General features: G+C 44.3%; 1 pseudogene; it reads right to left on the minus strand.

The window, feature by feature from the left end:
• Positions 1-2807: 2807 nt before the first annotated feature.
• On the minus strand, positions 2808-8002 carry LOC142194775 (uncharacterized; annotated as a pseudogene).
• Positions 8003-24911: the final 16909 nt, after the last annotated feature.

Raw genomic sequence — 24911 nt, forward strand, 5'->3', positions numbered from 1 at the left:
ACTTTGGCGCACTCAAGAGCGGAGTCAACTAACCAGAGCTACCAGAGGGTCGCCCGGATTTTCCAGAACTAGTGTACAAGTAACCAGCGCGACCCTAATAGGAATGCAGTCTTGGAATTCCTACAAGATGGCCTAGAGAAGGGGCTAGCTCCAGCTACATTGAAAGTTCAAGTCTCAGCTCTGTCTGATCTCTTGGAGACCAGATTAGCACTAGATCCTCTAATTAAACAATTTCTAAGAGGGGCTACTAGACTTCGTCCTCAGGTGCAGCCCCCTGTCCCTAGTTGGGACCTAGCTGCAGTTTTACACGGGCTCTGTACGCCCCCCTTCGAGCCCCTATCTGAGGTTGAGTTGAAGTACCTAGCATACAAGATAATTTTCCTGTTGGCAATAACCTCTGCCAAGAGGGTCGGCGAACTACAGGCCCTAGCGGCCTCTGAACCGTTTATAACCTTCTTCCCAGACAGAGTGCAGCTGAGGTTCGTCCCAGGATTTTTGCCAAAGGTACCCACTCCTCAGAATATCAACCAAGTAATTGTCTTGCCAGCCTTTTTTCCCCTCTCCCACCTCTGAGTGGGAGGAGAGGATGCACAAGTTGGACTTGGTGAGAGCATTACAGATTTACCTAGAGCACACGGCGCCCTTCCGGAAATCGGAGAATTTGCTGATCAACGTGTTTGGCCACACTAAGGGTACCAAAGCGTCCAAACCAACTCTATCAAGATGGATTAGAGAGGCCATTATTTGCTCCCTACGTGCTCAAGATCTTCCAGTGCCAGACCTTGTCCGTGCCCACGCTACCCGAGCAGTAGCAACATTTTGGGCCGAGAGACGTTCCCTTTCCTTAGAGCAGATATGTGCCGCGGCTTCCTGGAGTTCGCAGCTGACTTTCGCCAAACATTATAGATTGTATTGGCGAATGATGGAGTCTGCAGCATTTGGACATTCGGTGTTGGCATCAGTCTGCCAGGATCACCCACCCTAGGGTAAAGCGATACTTGCTAAATCCCCAGTTGTGCTGCTGTTGGGCGTAGGGGGAACGAAAGATTATGAAAGATAATCTATATTTTTTTTATTTTTATGGTAGAGTTGGAAGGGACCTCAAGGGCCATCGGGTCCAACCAACTGCGAGTGCAGGTTTTCCTAAATCATCTCAGCTATATCTTTATCCAGATTCCGCTTGAAGATTTCCATTGATGGAGCGCCCACCACCTCCCGTGGCAGCCTATTCCACTTTCTCACTCCCCTCACTGTCAGAAAGTTTTTCCTAATGTCTAATCTGTATCTCTTTCCCTTTAGTTTCATCCCATTGCTTCTTGTACTTCCTTGTGCTAATGAGAATAGGGGAGATCCCTCTGCACTGTGACTACCTTTCAGATATTTGTAGACTGCTATTAAATCTCCCCTCAGCCTTCTCTTCTGCAAACTAAACAATCCCAGTTCTTTTAGCCGCTCCTCATAGGACATGGTTTGCAGACCTTCCACCATTTTGGTTGCTCTTCTCTGGACTTGCTCCAATATATCGATGTCTTTCTTGAATTGAGGCGCCCAGAACTGTACACAGTATTCCAGGTGTGGTCTGACCAGGGAAGAGTACAGCGGAATAATGACCTCTCTTGATCTAGATTCAATGCTTGTCTTAATACATCCCAGAATTTTATTAGCCTTTTTTGCAGCAGCACCGCACTGTTGGCTCATGTTGAATTTGTGATCTACTATTATGCCCAAGTCCTTTTCCCCTATGCTATCACTTAGTTCTATTCCTCCCATACTATATATGTTTTTACATTTCTCTTACCCAGATGTAGAACTTTGCATTTGTCCCTGTTAAATACCATTTTGTTCGCCTCAGCCCATTGTTCCAGTGTGTCTAAGTCCTTTTGAATACACTCTCTCTCCTCTCTGTTTTCCCTTAGCCCAAACAGCAGCACAAGGCTCCCTCCCTATGCTGTATTTGTACTACTTTGTGTACTATGTTATATTACTTTTGTAAAATATACGTCAAATCTTATACTTGTTACTAACACAAGGGGGAGTTGGTCTTCCGCCTCTTATAGGGGTCAAAGCTGTTAGATAATTAAAAATTCCACCTGTCCTAACAGCTCATGGGGCAGGAATACTCCAGTTGTGCTGCTGTTTGGGCTAAGGGAAAACAGATTATCTTTCATAATCTTTCGTTCAGGCTTTATTCACTTGTAGCGCATACACTTTCTTTGCAGAATAAACAAAACAAAACTTTTCTCGGCTGAGAAAACTAACTGGTGGGTCTCACCATACACCCTTTAGGTGCCTGGCTAGAATATACCTGTCTTCCCAGACAACACCCTTCACTCTCTCACAATACGTATCCAATTTCTATGGGTTCTCTAGATCTTTAATGACCAGATGGACCTATATTTTATAGACATTTCCACAGTTGGTCTTAGCTTGTAGGCTGTAGCTGGAGACTGGAGGAACGTGCTTCAAGTAGATTATTTATAGAAGACGGCATTTAGTGTTAGAAGTGAAGACAACGGTCACCAACAAGACTCTAAATATCAACTAACGACAAAAGTGTAAGTAAGAGGGAAAGAAAAATTTACTGTGACATATGTGACACTGACTCTTCAGACCACAATATATAAGTGACATCATAAATAGGGTTCAAAAGTGAGGAAATTTTTTTTTTTATTTTAATTGATAAACATGAAGAATGAAACTGATGCTGTGATTAATAATTATAAACATGTTAGAGGTAAAATAGCAATGAAAATATACTAAATAAGACAATGAACAAAGACAATGTAAGTTAAAATAAATAATTTAACCTAAAAAACAGTTATTGTAAGATCCTTGTTAATACCTAGACGGGTCAATGACCACTTATATACTTATATCTGCTTCTCCCCTGTGTGAATTCTCTGATGTTTAACAAGATCTGATTTATGAGCAAAACATTTCCTACATTCTGCGCATGAATATAGCTTCTCCCCTGTGTGAATTCTCTGATGTTTACCAAGATCTGATTTAGAGGTAAAACATTTCCCACATTCTGGGCATGAATATGGCTTCTCCCCTGTGTGAATTCTCTGATGTCTCCCAAGATCTGATTTAGAGGTAAAACATTTCCAACATTCTGGGCATGAATATGGCTTCTCCCCTGTGTGAGTTCTTTGATGTTTAATAACATCTGATTTAGAGGCAAAGCATTTCCCGCATTCAGAGCATGAATATGGCTTCTCCCCTGTGTGAGTTCTTTGATGTTTAATAGCATCTGATTTAGAGTGAAAACATTTCCCACATTCTGAGCATGAATATGGCTTCTCCCCTGTGTGAATTCTCTGATGTTCAACAAGACTTGATTTCTGTGTATAGCATTTCCCACATTCTAGGCATAAAAATGGTTTCTCCCCTGTGTGAATCATTTCATGTTTTACAAGAATTGATTTCTGACTAAAACATATCCCACATTCTGAGCATGAATATGGTTTCTCTCCTGTGTGAGTTCTTTGATGTTTATCAAGTACTGGTTTAGAAGTAAAACTTTTATCACATTCTAGGCATGAATATGGCTTCTCCCCTGTGTGAGTCCTTTGATGTTTAACAAGATTTGATTTAAAGGTATAACATTTCCCACATTCGGAGCACGAATATGGCTTCTCCCCTGTGTGAATTCTCTGATGTTCAACAAGATTTGATTTATGTATATAACATTTCCCACATTCTGGGCATGAATATGGCTTCTCCCCTGTGTGAATCATTTGATGTTTCACAAGATCTGATTTCTGACTAAAACATTTCCCACATTCTGAACATGAAAATGGCTTCTCCCCTGTGTGAGTTCTTTGATGCTTACTAAGATCTGATTTCTGAGTAAAACATCTCCCACATTCTGGGCATGAATATGGCTTCTCTCCTGTGTGAATCATTTGATGTTTTAGAAGATTTGATTTACTGGTATAACATTTCTCACATACTGGACATGAATATGACTTCTCCCCTGTGTGAGTTCTCTGATGTATAACGGCCCTTCTGCATCTTTTATTTTGCTTAACAGACTGTGATGAATTAGGAGAAAGATCTTTCTTCTGAAGAGCTGAGGGTATATCTGGGGTAATGACATGTTCTTCGTATGAATCTTGTGTGATATCATGATCCTCTGCTTTATAATCTGTAGATATCAGATGTCCCTCTGAGCTCCTGGTACAGTCATCTGACCGGAAGAAAACTGATATTACTATTTTTGAATAACATATCCTTATAAGTCGTAGACTTGTAGGATCTTGATGGATCCACAAAACCCAAAAAAAAATTCCTGGTGGGTGCTCACTCCCTTACAAACTACCACTGGAGCTGGAGTATCAGGTAATGTATCTTTGATTAATGAACAGATGACGCATTTAAAGGTTTTTTAGTGCCAAACAGGAACACTACCTCTTCGTCAGATCTGGTTAAAATGACATTTTAAAAACAAATACATTTTAACAACCAAAACCTTTAGTAAAGGGCTTCCCAGGATATAATGAGCTATAACCAATAGATAGGAGTGCAAAAAAATGCTACCTTTGTCACTCTGGCTGGAATACATGCAGTGTAATGGCGTGGACTATGTGAGAGGTTTTAATGGTGTGTTAAAAAACTCTTGTTTCAAAGGTGCCTCGTCTCCAGCCTCGCAGCCACAGTGAGGTCTGGAGTGTGCACATTCACAGAACCAAGGCCATCCGTAGGATCGCTCAAAGAGATCCATCAAGCGATCCTACAAACGGCCTTGGTTCTGCGCATCTGCACACTCCAGACCTTTGAAACGCGCGTTTTAACACACCATAAAAACCTCTCACATAGTCCACGCCATTACACTCTATGCATTCCAGCCAGAGTGACAAAGGTAACATTTTTTTGCACTCCTATCTATTAATTATTAGAGATGAGCGAACAGTGAAATATTCGAGATTCGATATTCGTTTCGAGTAGAGCCTCAATATTTGACTACTCAATCGAATCCCATTATAATCTATGGGAAAAAATGCTTGTTTAAGGGGAAATCACTATTCGACTAAAGGAGAGTCACCAAGTCCACGAATAGCAGGAGGAGAGTTTTTAGGAGGAGCGCTGTGCAGTTAAAGTGCACGGACCCCAATATAGTCTATTATAGTCTATGAATTGACCAGCGTTGATTGGCCAGTGTACAGCATTCGGCCAATCAATGCTGGTTATGCCGGAAGCTCGTCTGTGAGGGGGCGGAGCCTAAAATCAAAACACAATGGAGACTGCTGTGGTCCGATCTTAGACTCCGCCTCCTCACAGACGAGCCTCTGGCAGAACCAGCGTTGATTGGCCGAATGCTGTACACTGGCCAATCAACGCTGGTAAATTCATTCCAATGAGAAAAAGTCCGCTCCCTCGTAAAAGCAAGCTGCCAGCTCTCCTGACTAGCAAGGATGAGCCTGCTGCAGAACCAGCGTTGATTGGCCGAATGCTATACACTGTATAGCATTCGGCCAATCAACGCTGGCTCTGAATCGAATATTTACTGCGAATAGCTAATAGTATTCAATCGAGTACGAATATTTAGAATACCTTAGTATTCGATTAAATACCTACTCGATTGAATACTACTCGCTTATCTCTATCGATTATAGCTCTTTATACCCTGGGAAGCCCTTTACTAAAGGTATTGGTTGTGACCGCTCTATAAAAGGGTTTATATCTATCACGTGTATTTTCCTTATTGTGACCAGTATTGGTCCATTTATCACTAAGTTCAACATTCAAAAATGTGTTTTTTTCAGTATTATATTTTGTTGCTGTACCGATACATCTCATTTTGACAAGCAATCAACCCCAGAAAGCTCTCTGAGGCATTATGAACAAGATATATATATATTTTCTCTATGAATGTAATATGCATAAAAACAGTCTTCAGTCATCGTGCGTATGATAAGTATTATTTGATTTTTTGATTGATATCAGTTTTATTGTTATATTATCAATACTTTATTGATTCTTTGTTTTTAAAATGCCATTTTAACCAGATCTGACGAAGAGGGGGTGTTCATGTTTGACACCAAAAACCTCGAAACGCGTAATCTGTTCATCAACATAAGATACATTACCTGCTACTCCAGCTGCAGTGGTGAACGCCCACCAGGAATCTTTTTGGGGTTTTGTGGATCCATCCAGATCTTACAAGTCTACGAGCTCTTAAACAGCTTTGCCCACAGCGGCAGCTGTCATCTATTATGTGGCGACCCCCCTGCTTGGCCAAGTAGCCTTGGAATCGTCCATTCCATTACCTGTAAAGGTTCAAGTGAGTGGCTAGTTCTTTGGGGTTAAAGCTACGAAACCCACTCTACATCTGAAGGAAGCACAGACACCTTCTCGGATTTTCCTCCCAATACATATAACCTTATAAGTATATTCCCTACTGAGCTGCCGCTGCCTGAGACGCTTCAGACCATAAGAAGAAGTGAAGTCAGTGGCACAGGCAGCAAACGACAGCAGTGCGGCCTACTTCATTAGTATTCACTGTGCTGAGACGGAGGTCAGTGATAGTGACTAGTAATGAAGCGGGGCAGGAGACGCCACCACTGCTCTAGGTCACTGTATTGGTGCTGGTAGTGAGTGAAAGAAGCGGGCCGACCCAGTCACAGCTCTAAGGAAAAGGGGTGGTGGCAATTACATAGAGATACATCACATAAGCTTCATTTCTGGTACAAACTACTGGCCTCCTTTTAACTTAGAGTGGTGACGGGGCCTCTGAAAGCACCAGTACTGTTCTGATGGTGACCTTTCTGTGCTTTATATAGTGGTGACTCCTCACCTGGGCGGGTCCCTGTAGGAATGTCCTCCTCACACTCCTCATCACCACTCACATAGGGCTCTTCCTTTATTCTCATAGATATAGCATTCATGTCGCTCACATCTTTATCCTGATGGAAAATCTGTGAAACAAATAATGTAAAAGTCACCGGACAAATGGGGAAGTCACAGAGAATGTTCTAGATCATTAATCCGCATGAAGATGAAAGATGTCCTGACAGTGGCTGCAGGTCTGTGAGAAGCCGGATAAACATATTAGATGGCGGCTCAATGACACCGCCCATGTATATAACCATATAATACTGCTGGATACAACAAGACTGACCACAAGGACTTCACAGCCCGTCTACACATCATAGGGAATATCTCCATCTACCTGATCATCATCCTGTGGAAGAAGAGGACTGGGACATCTCTCCGGTGTTGTCCTCTTACTGGATCTACCTGTAGGAAACACAGACAGGGACTGAATTCATTCTGTACATACAAATAATGGAAGTCCATGTGTATATAGTCATGTCTATTACCTGCTGATGTGAGGGGCTGGTGGTCCTCCATCATCACCTCCTTGTACAGATCCTTGTGTCCTTCTAAATACTCCCACTCCTCCATGGAGAAATAGACAGCGACATCCTGACACCTTATAGGAACCTGACAACACAATGATACAGTCATCACCCCGACCCCTCCAGTTACTGTATAATGTCCCAGCATTCCCAGCAGTGTCACCTCTCCAGTCAGCAGCTCCAGCATCTTGTAGGTGAGTTCTAGGATCTTCTGTCCATTGATCTCCTCCTGTATCAGGGGGTGAGGTGGAAGCCCCGGGAATGGGCTCAGGGTTCCTCCATATCCATCATACACAGGAGCCTGACAGCGCCCACTAGAGGTCTTCTTCACTACTGTGTAATCCTGGTTATGGGGAGACACATTAATAAATCTCACTACATACATGTCCAGAGTCCATCACCTCTCCAGTCATATCATCTGTTATTACTATAGATAAGAATGATGTCATGATGACATCATCAGAATCTCTCACCTCTCCAGTAAGCTGGTAGATGATCTCTAGGGTGAGATTTAATAGACTTTCCGCCATCTTGTTCCTGTCTCTTTCCATCCTTGATGGATCAATCAGGAATATTCTCTTCTATAGAAGATACTGAGAGGATTCTATATTGTAGGAACCTGAATGGAGAGAAGATGAGACAATGTAATCACTACACGGAATTCCATGGAATAAATAGAAGAGTTCAGTCCCATTATTATCACCACCTCCTACTTCTGACGTCGGCAGCGTGTAGCTCAGGAAGGGAGTGACTTGTTGTGGGCCGGCTTGGTGGGTATATAAGGTGTGTGATAGGCTGAACAGAATCTCATTGTTGTCTCGGGTAAAGGGGACGATTTATCAGAGTTGCACAAGGGATGATTACTGGCTGTCGGGCCAAGGGTGACAGTATTTCTGCAACAGTGCAGGTTGTGAACTGTTGTGAACAAAAGCCTCACAGCCAAAGACATAACATAAGGTTTTAGCTGAGGAGGACGGGGCCATTTTGGGATTTCTTCATACTGAGAGACACTCTGACTCCTCTGTCAGTGCCACAGCGACAAGTAGCCAGAGGACGAGCAGCAGCATCAGCAGCCAGTACAGTATCTGGAACATAAGGAACCAGACCCACAACAGGCCACCGATACCCACCGGATACACCAGCAGGTACAGTCATATCTAGATGGTTCCTATGATACAGCAGATAACTCTGACCCCATGAAATTCTGGGCCAATAGGTTAGAGCAGTGGAAGGAGCCGGCCCATGTCTGCCATGGGAGGTTTTGACCAGACTCAAATGTACTGGCTGAGGGGTGTTCTGTGCTGCCCAGGGTGTTGCAGAACAAATTAGATCTGGAATTACCAAAACCTGATGCTGAACAGCCCAGGAGGCTCCAGCAGCTCTAGTAGAATGAGCCGCGCTAACCACTAAGGAGGGGAATAAAACCTCAAGAAGGTGAGGAAGAGTCCAAAGATACGGAGCTGACACTTGTACAGATGACACTGACTTTCCCTGCAGCTTCAGTCACAACAAGTGATGGTTCGTCCATCGATCTCTTGGAACAGCCACAACTGTCACAGATAGATCTCCCACATTTCTGTCTGGACTACAATCTACTGGCCATAGAGGTGAAGACACTCGGCCCCTGATATTACCAGCACACTGGAACTAACTGTACAGTCCTCCCTGACCCTGACAGAAGAGGAAGTATTACAGCCTAGTACGCAACGTGCAACAACAAGTGACTAATGCAGAGGAGAAAGTGGCCAACGGGAATCTGTAGGTTTGTGACTTACTGAAATGAGCAGAATCTTACATGATGGTATAGAGGACGTAGAGAATGGGCCCCGCTGTAGGGACATGAGAGGAATGAGTGTCCCGGAGAACGTTCCATCCAGAGATCTAACACCGATACAGGGGCTTGTAAAAGTATTCACACCCCTTGACCTCTGTCACATTTTGTCACAATCACAAACTTAAATGTATTTTCTTGAGATTTCCAGTGATAACAACACAAAGTATCAGATAATTGTGAGGTGGAAGGAAAATGATAGAAGGTTATCAACATTGTAATCCAATAAACATCTGACAAGTGTGACGTGCAAAAGTCTTCAGCCCCCTATAGCAATAATTTGTAGAGCCGCCTTTGGCTACAATTCCAGCTACAAGTCTTTTGGGCTCGGTCTCTACCAGCTTTGCACATCTAGAGATGAGATTTCTGCCCCTTCTTCTTCTTTGCAGCCAGATTGGATGGAGCGTCTGTGAACTGCAATTTTCATGTCTTGCCACAGATGCTCAATGGGATTTAGGTCTGGACTGTGACTGGGCCGTTCTAAGAGCGGAATATTCTGTGATCGAAACCATTCACTGGAGCTCAGGCTGGAGATTTAGGGTCATTGCTGGAAGGAATATGAATATACTGAAGAAATCAGACACAAAACATAATTGAAAAATATAAATATTTTATTAACAAACTTTAAGCCCTAAAACTAAAACTAAAATCACATTCATGATCGAGGTCCCATCTAGAACCTAGCACAGAATTAGAGACAATATATAGATATTATGATCACAGGAGACTTCACACACTATTGTGTCACTGCACAAACAATATAAAGACTGAAGTGAATGGGAACAAAGTATGGCTCAAATAGCAAATCTAATGATAAGCCTGTGTATATGTACCTAACACATAAAAATATCTTTACTGTTATATCCATTTATCCGTTTATACGTATTTATCCTATCTATACTGTTAGTTTATGTGGATTCAAGACTTTTCCTAAATGCATTACTTTATCAAAACTGCTTTGTTTGACCGTTATCTTAATTTATTCACTTCATTGTTTACACTTGTATCTATGGCCCTTGGGATTATCTGCTCATTTGTCAAGTGATGTAGCTGCCTGCTCTCGGGGGGGGGGGGGGGGGGGGGGGGGGGGGGGGGGGGGGGGGGGAGTTCATTACCTCTGTATGTAACGCAAACTGACTCAAATTCAGCTCTGCTGCATCAGCTTCACACTGTGGTAATTCATTTACAACCAATCCCATGCAAGTGAAACCCCACCCACCAATGTGCCAAGAAAAGCAGGAAGTGAATAGAGCACAACAGCCTGCAGGTTGGTGAACAAGCGTCATGGAAATACCCCTTTAAAGCTTCTTTTTTTCCCCACTATTTTATGGGAAATTCTATACATTACTATTGTGGCTGGTCATAGACACTTCCCGCCCCCATCCCCCCCCCCCAAAAAAAAAATATAATTTTTTTTTTTTTTTGCTTGACTCGAGTATAAGCCGAGGGGGGCTTTTTCAGCACAGAAACTGGGCTGAAAAACTCGTCTTATACTCGAGTATATATGCTATATATATTGTAAAATATGCTGATCATGATGTCTATTTATTGTCTCTAATTTTATTCCGGCTTTTGGATGGGACCTCTATCATTAATGTGATTTTATTATTAGTTTTTAGTGCTTAAAGCTTGTTCATAAAATATTTATATTTGTCAGTTATGTTTTGTGTCGGATTTTTATTTTATTTTATGTAGATTGTGAGCCCCATATATGTACCACTGAGCCACCGTGTTGCCCCTTGTGTCTAATTTCTTCAGTATGTTCATATAGGTTGGTTATGTATATTTGTAGTATATACCTATTTTCTTTGTAATATATTTCTCTGGTGGATCTTTGTAGTTTAACAAAACATCAAGTCTATTGCAGCCTTCAAGATGGCCATGAGGAGGCCATTATAGTGTGTGGGGGCCACAAGGAGGACATTATAGTGTGGGGGCCACAAGGAGGATTTTATAGTGTGTGGGGGGCCACAAGGAGGACATTATAGTGTGTGGGGGCCACTGAATGTATGAGAAAGGCTGAGAGCGAGCACTTACCTCCTCGGGTACAGCAGCCGTCTGCTCACAGGACCTGTGATGATGTCATAGGTGTGGGAGGAGTCAAGCAGTCACATGATCAGGTCCTGCTGTTATAATTTCATTTGTGCGGAAGTAGTGAATGCCTAGTGAGCTAAAGGACCTGTGATGATGTCACCTATGTGGGAGGAGTCACAGAATCACATGACCAGAGATTAAAGGTCTCTGCAGTGCTGTCTATGTGTCACTAGAGATGAGCGAGTACTGTTCGGATCAGCCGATCCAAACAGCATGCTCCATAGAAATGAATGGATGCACCTGGTACTTCCGCTTTGCCGGCGGCCGGCCGCTTAACCCCCGCGTTCCAGCTATGTACATTCATTTCTATGCGAGCGTGCTGTTCGGATTGGCTGATCCAATGACGTGTATTTAGTGGAGTGTGTGACGTGTATGTAACAAAGCCGTCTGTGTGTGATGTGTATACATGAGTCCCCCTGCGAACTTCCGGTTGGCACATGCGCAATGGAAGGGCGGCAAGAAGACTTCCTGTTCCTTAGTGAATTAACCAGGGCTGGGTATGTACTTCAGGGTATGGTCCTCGGGTTACGACGAGCCTGCTGCAGAACCTCATTTTCTGAATGCTATACAGTGTATAGCATTCGGCAAATGAAGGCTGATTGTGTAGCAGGCTCGTCCTTGCTACGAGCAGGTAAGTATGCTGTTACCAGTTGACTTTTTCTCATTGAAATGAATAGACCAGCGTTGATTGGCCAGTTGCCAGTGATTTGGCCAATCAACGCTGGTTCTGCCAGAGGCTCGTCTGAGGAGGCGGAGTCTAACATCGGACTATTCATTCCAATGAGAAAAACTCTTGCCTGCCCGTGGCAAGGACGTGCCTGCTGCAGAATCAGTGTTCATTTGCCGAATGCTATACATATATATAGCATTCGGCAAATAAATATATATACTGTATAGCATTTAGCAAATGAGGTTCTGCAGCAGGCTCGTCGTAACCACGAAACAGTATGCCTATACCCCTGCTAGACATGGCAAACTCTCAAAACCGGAAAGAGATCTTCGACCGGAAATAGGAAGGGCGGGACTTAATCCTTTGTTATTGTTGTCAAAGGGGGACTCATGTATATAGCGGAGCAGTGTGTGTGTGACGTGTATGTAGCGGTGCCGTCTGTGTGTGATGTGTATATAGCGGAGCCGTTTGTGTGTGACGTGTATGTAGCGGAGCTGACTGTGTGACGTGTATGTAACGGAGCCGTCTGTGTGTGACATGTCTGTAACGGAGCCGTCTGTGTCTGATGTGTATGTAGCGGAGCCGTCTTGTGACATATATGTAGCGGAGCCGTCTGTGTGTGACATTTATGTAGCGGAGCCATCTGTGTGTGACATGTATGTAGCGGAGCCGTCTGTGTGTGATGTGAATGTAGCGAAGCAGTGTGTGTGTGTGTGTGTGTGTGTGTGTGACATGTATGTAGCGGAGCCGTCTGTGTGTGACGTGAATGTAGCGGTGCAGTGTGTGTGTGTGTGTGACGTGTATGTAGCGGAGCCGTCTGTGTGTGACGTGTATGTAGTATAGCCATCTGTGTGTGACGTGTATGTAGCAGAGCTGTCTGTGTGTGACAATTATGTAGCGGAGCTGTCTGTCTGTGATGTGTATGTAGCGGAGCCATCTGTGTGTGACGTGTAAGTAGCGGAGCGGTCTGTGTGTGTCGTGTATGTAACGGAGCCGTCTGTGTGTGAAATGTATGTAGCGGAGCCGTCTGTGTGTGACGTGTATGTAGCGGTGCCATCTGTGCGTGACGTGTATATAGCGGAGCCGTTTGTGTGTGATGTGTATATAGCGGAGCTGACTGTGTGTTGTGTATGTAGCGGTGCCGTCTGTGTGTGACGTGTATGTAGAGGAGCCGTCTGTGTGTGACGTGTATGTAGCAGAGCCGTCTGTGTATGACGTGTATGTAGCAGAGCCGTCTGTGTGTGATGTGTATGTAGTGGAGCCGTCTCTGTGTGATGTGTATGTAGAGGAGCAGTGTGTGTGTGACGTGTATGTAACGGAGCAGTGTGTGTGTGACGTGTATGTAGCGGAGCAGTGTGTGTGTGACGTGTATGTAGCCGTCTGTGTGTGACGTGTATGTAATGGAGCCGTCTGTGTGTGACGTGTATGTAACGGAGCAGTGTGTGTGTGAGACGTGTATGTAATGGAGCCGTCTGTGTGTGACGTGTATGTAACGGAGCCGTCTGTGTCTGATGTGTATGTAGCGGAGCCGTCTTGTGACATACATGTAGCGGAGCCATCTGTGTGTGACATTTATGTAGCGGAGCCATCTGTGTGTGACATGTATGTAGCGGAGCCGTCTGTGTGTGACGTGTATGTAGCGGAGCAGTGTGTGTGTGACGTGTATGTAGTGGAGCCGTCTGTGTGTGACGTGTATGTAGCGGAGCAGTGTATGTGTGACGTGTATGTAGCGGAGTCGTCTGTGTGTGACGTGTATGTAGCGGAGTCGTCTGTGTGTGATGTGTATGTAGTGGAGCCGTCTTTATGTGACGTGTATGTAGTGGAGCCGTCTTGTGTGACGTGTATGTAACGGAGCAGTGTGTGTGACGTGTATGTACCGGAGCCGTCTGTGTGAGACGTGTATGTAACAGAGCCGTCTGTGTGTGACGTTTATGTAGCGGAGCAGTGTATGTGTGACTTGTATGTAGTGGAGTCGTCTGTGTGTGACGTGTATATAGTGGAGCAGTCTGTGTGAGACGTGTATGTAGCGGAGCAGTGTGTGTGTGACGTGTATGTAGTGGAGCCTTCTGTGTGTGACGTGTATGTAGCGGAGCAGTGTATGTGTCACGTGTATGTAGCGGAGTCATCTGTGTGTGACGTGTATATAGCGGAGCAGTGTATGTGTGACGTGTATGTAGCGGAGCCGTCTGTGTGTGATGTGTATGTAGTGGAGCCGTCTGTGTGTGACTTGTATGTAGCGGAGTCGTCTGTGTGTGACGTGTATATAGCAGAGCAGTGTATGTGTGACGTGTATGTAGCAGAGCCGTCTGTGTGTGACGTGTATGTAGCGGAGCAGTGTGTGTGTGACGTGTATGTAGCGGAGTCGTCTGTGTGTGACGTGTATATAGCGGAGCAGTGTATGTGTGATGTGTATGTAGCGGAGCCGTCTGTGTGTGATGTGTATGTAGTGGAGCCGTCTGTGTGTGACGTGTATGTAGCGGATCAGTGTATGTGTGACTTGTATGTAGCGGAGTCGTCTGTGTGTGACGTGTATATAGCGGAGCAGTGTATGTGTGACGTGTATGTAGCGGAGCCGTCTGTGTGTGCATTTTTCATGTGCCCCCACACAGTATAAATGTCCCTAATTTCTTTTCTTTTTTGATGTATATTGTGAGCCGCATATAGGGATATATGATATAGGGATCACAATGTACATTTTTCTCCTATCAGTATGTCTTTATAGAATGGGAGGAAATCCACACAGATACTTTCTGATGTTGTTCCTGGTCGAATTTGAACCCAGGACTCCAGTGCTACAAGGCTGCAGTGCTAACCACTGAGCCACCATGTTGCCCCTCTCTCTCCCCCCCCCCAATTTCATGTCCCCCCATCTCTGCCCCCAGCTTCATGTCCCCCCTCCATATCTGTCCCCAGTTTCATGTCCCCTCATCTCTGCCAACAGTTTCATGTTCTCCCATCTCTGCCCACATCTCCACATCTCATGCCACTTCCCCCCCCTTCATCTGCCCCCAGTTTCAAGGTCCCACTACATTATGTTCCCCTCAGTGTTTAACCCTTTCACTGCCAGGCACGTAGCTATAGGTGCTCCCAAGGTGGCACTTCAGTAGCGGAGGACGTAGTTACTACGTCCTCCCTACTAATGCCGATATCTCTGGACTGCAGCAACATATCTTGATGCTTTAAAATGCATTTTAAAGAAGAGACTCTCATCTTTAAAATGATACCAGGGACTTGATGATTTTACTTACAGTCTTGGAGCGATTCACTGTTGAAAACACTATTTGGCATTGAGATCCAACTGCAGATCTCAATTCCCGACAGCATTTCAACAGTGAATTTCTCCAAAACTGTACATCCAATCATCGAGTTCTTGATATCATTTTAAAGATAAGATTCTCCTCTTTAAAATGCAATTGAAAGCATCAAGATATGTTGATGCAGTCCAAAGATATAGAGCTCCAAAGTGTCCCCCCCTCCTGTCTAAGCAAGCAATTTGCGATCTAACACGAAAGTAAGAGGGACACGGAGCTGTGCAGTAGAGAGAGAGAGACACAGAAACGATCTGTCTCTGCATAACTTGTATGTGACAGCAGGAGGGGGGTGGCAGGGACTCTATTGTCTCTATTAACGCTTCTCCTGCCAATCAGAGAACATACTATACATTTGTCTCTGATTGTCACATACAGTTATAATGTAATTCCCCCCTGAGCTTTACTAGTGGGGTATTCTTATGTTATACCTCCTGAACATAACCAGGAAGTTTATTGGCGCTGTGACCCAGATGTTTACCATTGTCCTGGTCGCAGAGCCAAAAAAAAAGTCGCACCAAACACTTACACAACATATACATAAAGTCGCAAATAAAGTTTACATTTCACCCAATCCCTGTCCTGTCTATACCTGAGCTTTCTACAGTAAAATACGTCTCTAGTGATATCCGTTACACACTAAAATAATAGTAATAACGATTATCACTAGAGATGAACGTATAGATTGCTAAAATTATTATAGGGGGATGGAAAATAACTATTTAATTTGCATGCACAAAATGGGATGGCGCATTTCTGCGATTTTTGGCGATTCTTTAACACCCGCCCCTGTAAATATATACATGTGAGGTATGTACTGTGTGTATATAGTGTGGGGTGTATATATACATGTGTGGTATGTATGAACTCCTCACATATTGCAGTTTTATGGACAGTACATTATGTTTGCAGAAAGGGATTTCTTGAGCCGCACTTTAGTGGCAAATTTGAATTTTTGCACAATTTTTGCTAGCAATCTCTGTTTGCGGCAAAGTTGAATGAAGGTGGTTGTATATATAAACTATTAAATTGTGTTTTTATATATGGTATGCTCAGGGGTGAGCCTGCTCCTTTCGCCGCCCGAGGCTAACTGCAGAAAGCCGCCCCCCCCCCCCCGGCCGGAGGAGGGGGGCGGATCGGGGGCGTGGCCTGGCGGATCGGGGCGTGGCGGAGTGAAGGGGCGGGGCTTAGCCCCGTTCGCCGGCAGAGAGTAGGCCCAGAGAGTGCCTGCTCTCTGCCTGAGCGTGAGGGGAGGCTGCTGGAGCAGCGCTGCTCCAGCGGCCTCCCCAAACCACCGCTCGGTGATAAGCCAGTGCAGGACAGCTTGTCCTGGACTGGCTTAGGTTACCACAATGCCGCCCTCCCTGAGGCCCTGGCATAGTGCAGCCTGAAGCACTCGCTTCAGGTCGCCTCATGGGAGGTGCGGCACTGGGTATGCTGTGTACTCTGATTTTGGTATCACAGTCACAGTTTGGTAGGTGCAGTATAGCTTTTTAACATATTACTGAACAACAGCAAAATCCTGCTTGTCTTCTGTATTCGTGTTTTAGGGAGTCTGAGCTCTTGTTGTAGTTGATGTTTGCGGTAGATATAGTATATATACACATTGTATACACCATAAGCTATTATTTTAAAAGTATTTTGTATATGACTGTGAGATTGAACATGAGTTTTAGGTGCAAATATGTGTTTTAGCGCATTTTTTCAAAAAATTATTTGTGTTGGTCGCAAAGTTGCATGAAGGTGGATGTGGCTATCAATGACCCATTAAGACATTTGTAATCTTCAGATTGTCTACTTTCAAAAAATATATAGGGTTTAGGGGTTCACTTACTTTTCATGGTGTGTAATCCCTACATTTTATAGGATGATACTTTTTTAACATTTCCAGCTTCAAAGCAGATTTTTGTTCCTTCCAGTTCTAGCAATTTTCTGAAGACACGTGCATGTGGGTTCAGGCCATAGTGATATGTATGAACTCTGCACATGTTGAACTCTTATTTTTAGGAGGTTTTGTGCATTTAATTTTTTGTTTGGTTTCTGCTTTTAACAACTAATATACATTTATTTGCATTTTTTCATAAAACATTCACTTTAAATCAAAATTGCATGAAGGTGCCTGTTCGTATACAGTACCAAGTGGCATTCTGACAATGCTGCAGGTGTCTACTTTAAGAAAATATATAGGTATGGGGGGGGGGAGTTGGATGCTTTTTTAATGTTCCAATTTAGGTTTGATTTGTCCATCTCAAAACTGTGAAAATTGCTCTGGCTACTGGAGGTGCAAAATTTCCAGAAACCCTTGGCAGCGACAAGGTTAAAGGCTCAATTCACCCAAAGGGCCTAAAACTCTGCAGGTAGAGGCTGAAGTCACCTGAAGGGCCTCAATCTCTGCTGGTAGCTCAGCTTAAGGGCCTGGAACTTAATTTGGAAGGGGTCACGTGAAGGGCCAGAAAAGTGAATTTTGGAAGGTCTTACCACATCACACACATCCACAATGACAGGTCAGGGGGGGACTGAAGGATAAGGATTTCCCATTGCCTATTCAATCTGTGGTTGTCATGGGCAATGTGATTTAAAGGGGTGCTTATTAATGTTTCTTTAGCTTTAAATTTGTGTTAGATGCCCCCAGGCATGCTTCCCCTGCTGTCCCAGTTGCATTGCAGAGGTGTTAGCATCATTTGCTGAGGTGTGATAGTGGACTTGGTGTCTCTCCTGAGTTGAATGGGCAGTAGTATCTGGAGTCTCTCCTAATGTCCTGTATGATGGGCAGTAGTATCTGGAGTCCTCCTAATGTCCTGTATGATGGGCAGTAGTATCTGGAGTCTCTCCTAATGTCCTGTATGATGGGCAGTAGTATCTGGAGTCCTCCTAATGTTCTGTATGATGGGCAGTAGTATCTGGAGTCTCTCCTAATGCCCTGTATGATGGGCAGTAGTATCTGGAGTCTCTCCTAATGTCCTGTATGATGGGCAGTAGTATTTGGAGTCTCTCCTAATGTCCTGTATGATGGGCAGTAGTATTTGGAGTCTCTCCTAATGTCCTGTATGATGGGCAGTAGTATCTGGAGTCTCTCCTAATGTCCTGTATGATGGGCAGTAGTATTTGGAGTCTCTCCTAATGTCCTGTATGATGGGCAATAGTATCTGGAGTCTCTCCTAATGTCCTGTATGATGGGCAGTAGTATCTGGAGTCCTCCTAATGTCCTGTATGATGGGCAGTAGTATTTGGAGTCTCTCCTAATGTCCTGTATGATGGGCAATAGTATCTGGAGTCTCTCCTAATGTCCTGTATGATGGGCAGTAGTATCTGGAGTCTCTCCTAATGTCCTGTATGATGGGCAGTAGTATCTGGAGTCCTCCTAATGTCCTGTATGATGGGCAGTAGTATCTGGAGTCTCTCCTAATGTCCTGTATGATGGGCAGTAGTATCTGGAGTCCTCCTAATGTTCTGTATGATGGGCAGTAGTATCTGGAGTCTCTCCTAATGCCCTGTATGATGGGCAGTAGTATCTGGAGTCTCTCCTAATGTCCTGTATGATGGGCAGTAGTATTTGGAGTCTCTCCTAATGTCCTGTATGATGGGCAGTAGTATTTGGAGTCTCTCCTAATGTCCTGTATGATGGGCAGTAGTATCTGGAGTCTCTCCTAATGTCCTGTATGATGGGCAGTAGTATTTGGAGTCTCTCCTAATGTCCTGTATGATGGGCAATAGTATCTGGAGTCTCTCCTAATGTCCTGTATGATGGGCAGTAGTATCCGGAGTCTCTCCTAATGTCCTGTGTGATGGGCAGTAGTATCTGGAGTCCTCCTAATGTTCTGTATGATGGGCAGTAGTATCTGGAGTCCTCCTAATGTTCTGTATGATGGGCAGTAGTATCTGGAGTCCTCCTAATGTTCTGTATGATGGGCAGTAGTATCTGGAATCCTCCTAATGTCCTGTATGATGGGCAGTAGTATCTGGAGTCTCTCCTCCTGTTTTACACAAACCCTGCACCTTTTCTGGGGGTTCTGTTTATTTTCAGTTGGTGGAAGGCTGTCAGGAAAGTGTCTGCCATGCTGTCTGCTGCCTCGACTTCAACATCGTCATAAGAAGAATCAGCTTAAGTTTCCAAAAACGTATGAAAAGTGGAGAGAAGAAGATTGGAAAAGGATGATTTGAAGAAATGAGATGAAAGTCAATACACTGGGCTGTGATGGGTGCAAATGAGTTTGGAAGAAACAAAGGGAAAGGGGGCTAATGGATGGAGAAATTTAAGGAACAGTCACGTTTGTTGGAGGAAGCCTGAGGATATGGGGTTGTTTGACAGCTAGATGTGTAGGATACTTGACCAGGATCGATGAGGGTCTCAGTGCTGAGCTATATGTGAGGATCCTACAAGATGAGTTACTTCAGACACGTGATTTCTATGGGTATAAAAAGGAGAACATAGTGTTGCAGCAGGAGAACGATCAGAAGCATACGTCTAGATTAGCGAAGATTTGGTTCAATGACAATGAAGTAGAGGAGCTGGACTGTGGGTAGAGCTGAAGAAAAATCTGTATTCGTACCTAAGGGGGCGTTCACACTACCGTCGGTGTCCGACATGTAGTGTCCGCTCCTAGTGTCCGCTCAAAATCTGTCACGGACACTAGGAGCGGACACTAGATGTGTCCGTGACACCTGTCATTCACTTGAATGGGCGTCGGGTGCGTTCTTTTGCACTCCGTGCCCGTCCTTCCCTGTCCGCAAGAGAAGATGTCTGACTTCTCAAGCGTATCACCTACTGAAGACTTGCAAAGTTTTTTTTGTTTTTTATATTTTATAACCACTGGCTAACACGGTACCAAAACAAACATTTTCCTTTTAGCAAACTAATATGACAGGCAGAATGGAGATTTTCAGATAAAGATGGCAGAATGAATGCTAATCTCTCTCTTTACACAGATATGTTCCCCTCACACATGTCATGAAATAACACCCGGGTGCTTGTGGAAAAGGTTTTTATGGTGAACAATATTCTGTGAAGTCTCTGCTATGACTGAGGGGCAGAAGACTAGAGACACATAAGTGGGTTAATATGTGATGTATTCCATCCATCTCTTATGTCTCCTCATGGGGATTAAATGTTTAGTTTTATTTAATAATCAATTATTAATTAATTTATTTATTTTATTTATGTAGCACCGTTAATCCCATAGTGCTATACATTATTATATTAATCCCATCATGCTGTACATTATTATATTAATCCCATGATGCTGTACATTATTATATTAATCATATGGTGCTGTACATTATTATATTAATCCCATGGTGCTGTACATTATTATATTAATCCCATGGTGCTCTGTACATTATTATATTAATTCCATAGTGCTGTACATTATTATATTAATCCCATGGTGCTCTGTACATTATTATATTAATCCCATGGTGCTGTACATTATTATATTAATCCCATGTTGCTGTACATTATTATATTAATCCCATGGTGCTGTACATTATTATATAGAGATATATGGAGGGGACAGGTGAGGATGAGGTCAGAGATATATGGAGGGGACAGGTGTGGATGAGGTCAGAGATATATGGAGGGGACAGGTGAGGATGAGGTCAGAGATATATGGAGGGGACAGGTGTGGATGAGGTCAGAGATATATGGAGGGGACAGGTGAGGATGAGGTCAAAGATATATGGAGGGGACAGGTGTGGATGAGGTCAGAGATACAGTCCTATGAAAAAGTTAGTTCCTCCCTATTAATCTTAATCATTTTTAGTTCTAAATATTTTGGTGTTTGCAGCAGCCATTTCAGTCTGATCTATCTAATAACTGATGGACACAGTAATATTTCAGGATTGAAATGAGGTTTATTGTACTAACAGAAAATGTGCAATATGCATTAAACCAAAATTTGACCGCTGCAAAAGTCTGGGCACCTCCACAGAAAAGTGACAGTAATATTTAGTAGCTCCTCCTTTTGCCTGTAGTTGCTTCCTGTAGCTGTTAATCAGTTCCTGGATCCTGGATGAAGGGATTTTGGACCGTTTCTCTTTACAAAACAATTCCAATTCAGTTCAGTTTGAAGGTCGCCGAGCATGGACAGCCCGCTTCCAATCATCCCACAGATGTTCAATGATATTCAGGTCTGCGGACTGGGATGGCCATTCCAGAACATTGTAATTGTTCCTCTGCATGAATGCCTGAGTCGATTTGGAGCGGTGTTTTGGATCATTGTCTTGTTGAAATATCCATCCCCGGCGTAACTTCAACTTCGTCACTGATTCTTGAACATTATTCTCAAGAATCTGCTGATACTGAGTGGAATCCATGCGACCCTCAACTTTAACAAGATTCCTGGTGCCGGCATTGGCCACACAGCCCCAAAGCATGATGGAACCTCCACCAAATTTTACAGTGGGTAGCAAGTGTTTTTCTTGGAATGCTGTTTTTTTAGGACGCCATGCATAACGCCTTTTTGTATGACCAAACAACTCAATCTTTGTTTCATCAGTCCACAGGACCTTCTTCCAAAATGAAGCTGGCTTGTCCAAATGTGCTTTTGCATACCTCAGGCGACTCTGTTTGTGGCGTGCTTGCAGAAATGGCTTCTTTCTCATCACTCTCCCATACAGCTTCTCCTTGTGCAAAGTGCGCTGTATTGTTGACCGAGGCTCCGGAGCGAAGGGTGGCGTGGCGAAGGGGGTGGAGCTTAGCACCGTTCGCAGGCAGAGAGCAGGCTCGGAGGGGACCTGCTCTCTGCCTGAGCGTGAGGGGAGGCTGCTGGAGCAGCGCTGCTCCAGTGGCCTCCCCAAACCACTGCTCGGTGCTAAGCCAGTCCAGGACAGCTTGACCTGGACTGGCTTAGGTAAGCAAAAATGCCGCCCTCCCTGGGGCCCTGGCATAGCGCCGCCAGAAGCGGTCGCCTCATGGGAGGTGCGGTGCTGGCTGTTGTAAACACCAAAATATTTAGAACTAAAAATGATTAAGATTAATAGGGGGGCCCAAACTTTTTCATAGGACTGTATATGGAGAGGTCAGGTGAGGATGAGGTCAGAGATATATGGAGGGGACAGGTGAGGATGAGGTCAGAGATATATGGAGGGGACAGGTGAGGATGATGTCAGAGATATATGGAGGGGACAGGTTGTGGATGGCTTTGTATGTCAGCGTTAGTAATTTTTTATTTTTTTATGTAGATTGTGAGCCTCATATAGGGCTTACAATGTACATTTTCAGTATGTCTTTGGAGCATGGGAGGAAAGCCATGCAAACACAGGGAGAACATACAAACTCCTTGCAGATGTTGTCTCTGGTAGGATTTAAACCCAGGACTCCATTGCTGCAAGTCTACAGTACTAACTACTGAGCCACCGTGCTGCCGGAGTCAGTGTTAGTAATTTGAACTCAATTCGCTGGACAACAGATAGCAACAGGCAACAGTGCTGTGGGCTACAGGTTCTATGGTAGGGATGGGCTGAATCTCAATGGGGAGGGGGCAGCTGTGCTGGGGGAGAAGATGGCTAGATCGGTGGAGGAGTGTTTAAACTAAGGACTGGGGGCAGGATAACAGATGTAGGGGGCAAGATAGTGTAGTGTAGTGGGGTGGGGTGAGAACATTCAGTAGGCAGTGGAAGAGCAGGGAAGATATATGAAATATCTGTATACTAAGGCCCGAAGCCTCACTAACAAGAAGGAGGAACTAGAAGTGATGATGTTGGAAGATAATTATGACATGGTGGGGGTATGTGAGACATGGCCGGACTCTAGCTATGGCTGTAAATATACAGGGGTACAGTAGGTTTAGAAAGGAGCGTACAAATAGGAAAGGGGGAGGGGTTTGCTTATACATAAAATTCTGCCTTAAGCCAGTCCTGCGTGAGGACATCTGAGAGGAAAATGACTATGTGGCGTCTTTATGGGTGGAAATTATGGGAGGAACAAAGAATAATAAAATACTGATAGGGGTTTGTTATAAATCTCCAAATATAATGGAAGAAGCTGAAAATCTACTAATAAAACAAATAGATGAGGCCGCAAAGCAGAATAAAGTCATTATTATGGGGGATTTCACCGACCCAGATATCACCTGGGGGGCAGAAACCTGCAGATCCAATAAAGGGAACAGGTTATTATACAGGTCAGTAATACAAGACAATGACCAATCACAGCTAGTGCAGGACCCAACAAGAGGCTCTTCTAGGCCTAATTGTAACAAATGGACGCAACACATTGTCACAAGTGGAGGTCAGGGGTCATTTAGGTAATAGTGACCACAACATAATAAGTTTTCTTGTAAACATTAAGAAGACGTTCATTAGAGGGGGAACAAAAACACTAAATTACAGGAAGGCCAATGGTCACCAGAAGAGAGAGGAGCTTAGCAGCATAAACTGGGACAATGTCCTCAACGTGACCGGAACACAAACTAAATGGGACATTGTCAAAACTGCATCAACCACTTCTGGACCACTCATTGGATTTTTACATCAGGAACGTGGTTGTCTAGATCTGCAAGGACGTATCGGTATCAGAGTCTGTTAGAGCTGCTGGTCCTCTATAGTTCCTCGATCACGTAAAAACGGCTGAATGGATTTGGATGAAATTTGCCACATAGATATTCTGTAACCTGGCATAACACATAGGCCACTTTTTATCCCAGTAAATGACATGGCTTCACGGCTGTTATGAATTTATGTTCACATACTATATATTACACTGCTCTTGGCAGCAGCTTATCTCAGGATTATAGCAAGCTTGATGAATTGTTTTTGACATGAAATGATCATCGCTCTGCTCTGAATGTCTTTACACCTCCTTCATGTATGCTGATTTTTTTTAAAGAAGATGTAATAAATAGAGATGAGCGAACAGTAAAATATTCGATATTCGTTTCAAATAGCCGCTCAATATTCGAATGAATATCGAACCCCATTATAGTCTATGGGGAAAAATGCTGCGTTTCAGAGGATCCCACCATTCGACTCAGGAGAGTCACCAAGTCCACTATGACACCCCAGGAAATGATGCCAACACCCTGGAATGCAATTGGGACAGCAGGGGAAACATGGAGGCATGTAACATGCCCAAGTCACTGTATTATGTCGGGATCCCTGTCAGCTTGCGATATGCGCGAGCTGACTTTTTCCCATAGGAATGCATTGACCAGCTTTGATTGGCCGAATGCTGTACAGAGAACAGCATTCGGCCAATCAATGCTAGTTCTGCCAGAGGAGGCGGAGTCTTATATTGGACCAGAATGGAGACTGCTGTGGACCGATCTTAGACTCCTCCTCCACCGGCAGAACCAGCGTTGATTGGCCGAATGCTGTATGGCATTCGGCCAATCAATGCTGGTCAATGCATTCCTATGCCAAGATGTAGCAGTGCTGGCCGTGCGCTGAGCTCAACTACTCCGAAGATACAGCCGAGCTCAGTGCACGGCCAGCACTGCTACATCGGAGATGCTCAGCTCGACTACTCCGAAGATGCTACATCGGAGATGAAGCAGTGCTAGCCACGGGCTCAGCTCAGCTACTCCAAAGATGCTACATCGGAGATGAAGCAGTGCTGGCCGCGCGCTTAGCTCGTCTACTCCGAAGATGCTACATCGGAGATGAAGCAGTGCTGGCCGCGTGCTCAGCTCGGCTCCTCCGAAGATGCT

The sequence above is a fragment of the Leptodactylus fuscus genome, chromosome 1 (assembly GCF_031893055.1).
Source record: "Leptodactylus fuscus isolate aLepFus1 chromosome 1, aLepFus1.hap2, whole genome shotgun sequence".
NCBI lineage: Eukaryota > Metazoa > Chordata > Amphibia > Anura > Leptodactylidae > Leptodactylus > Leptodactylus fuscus.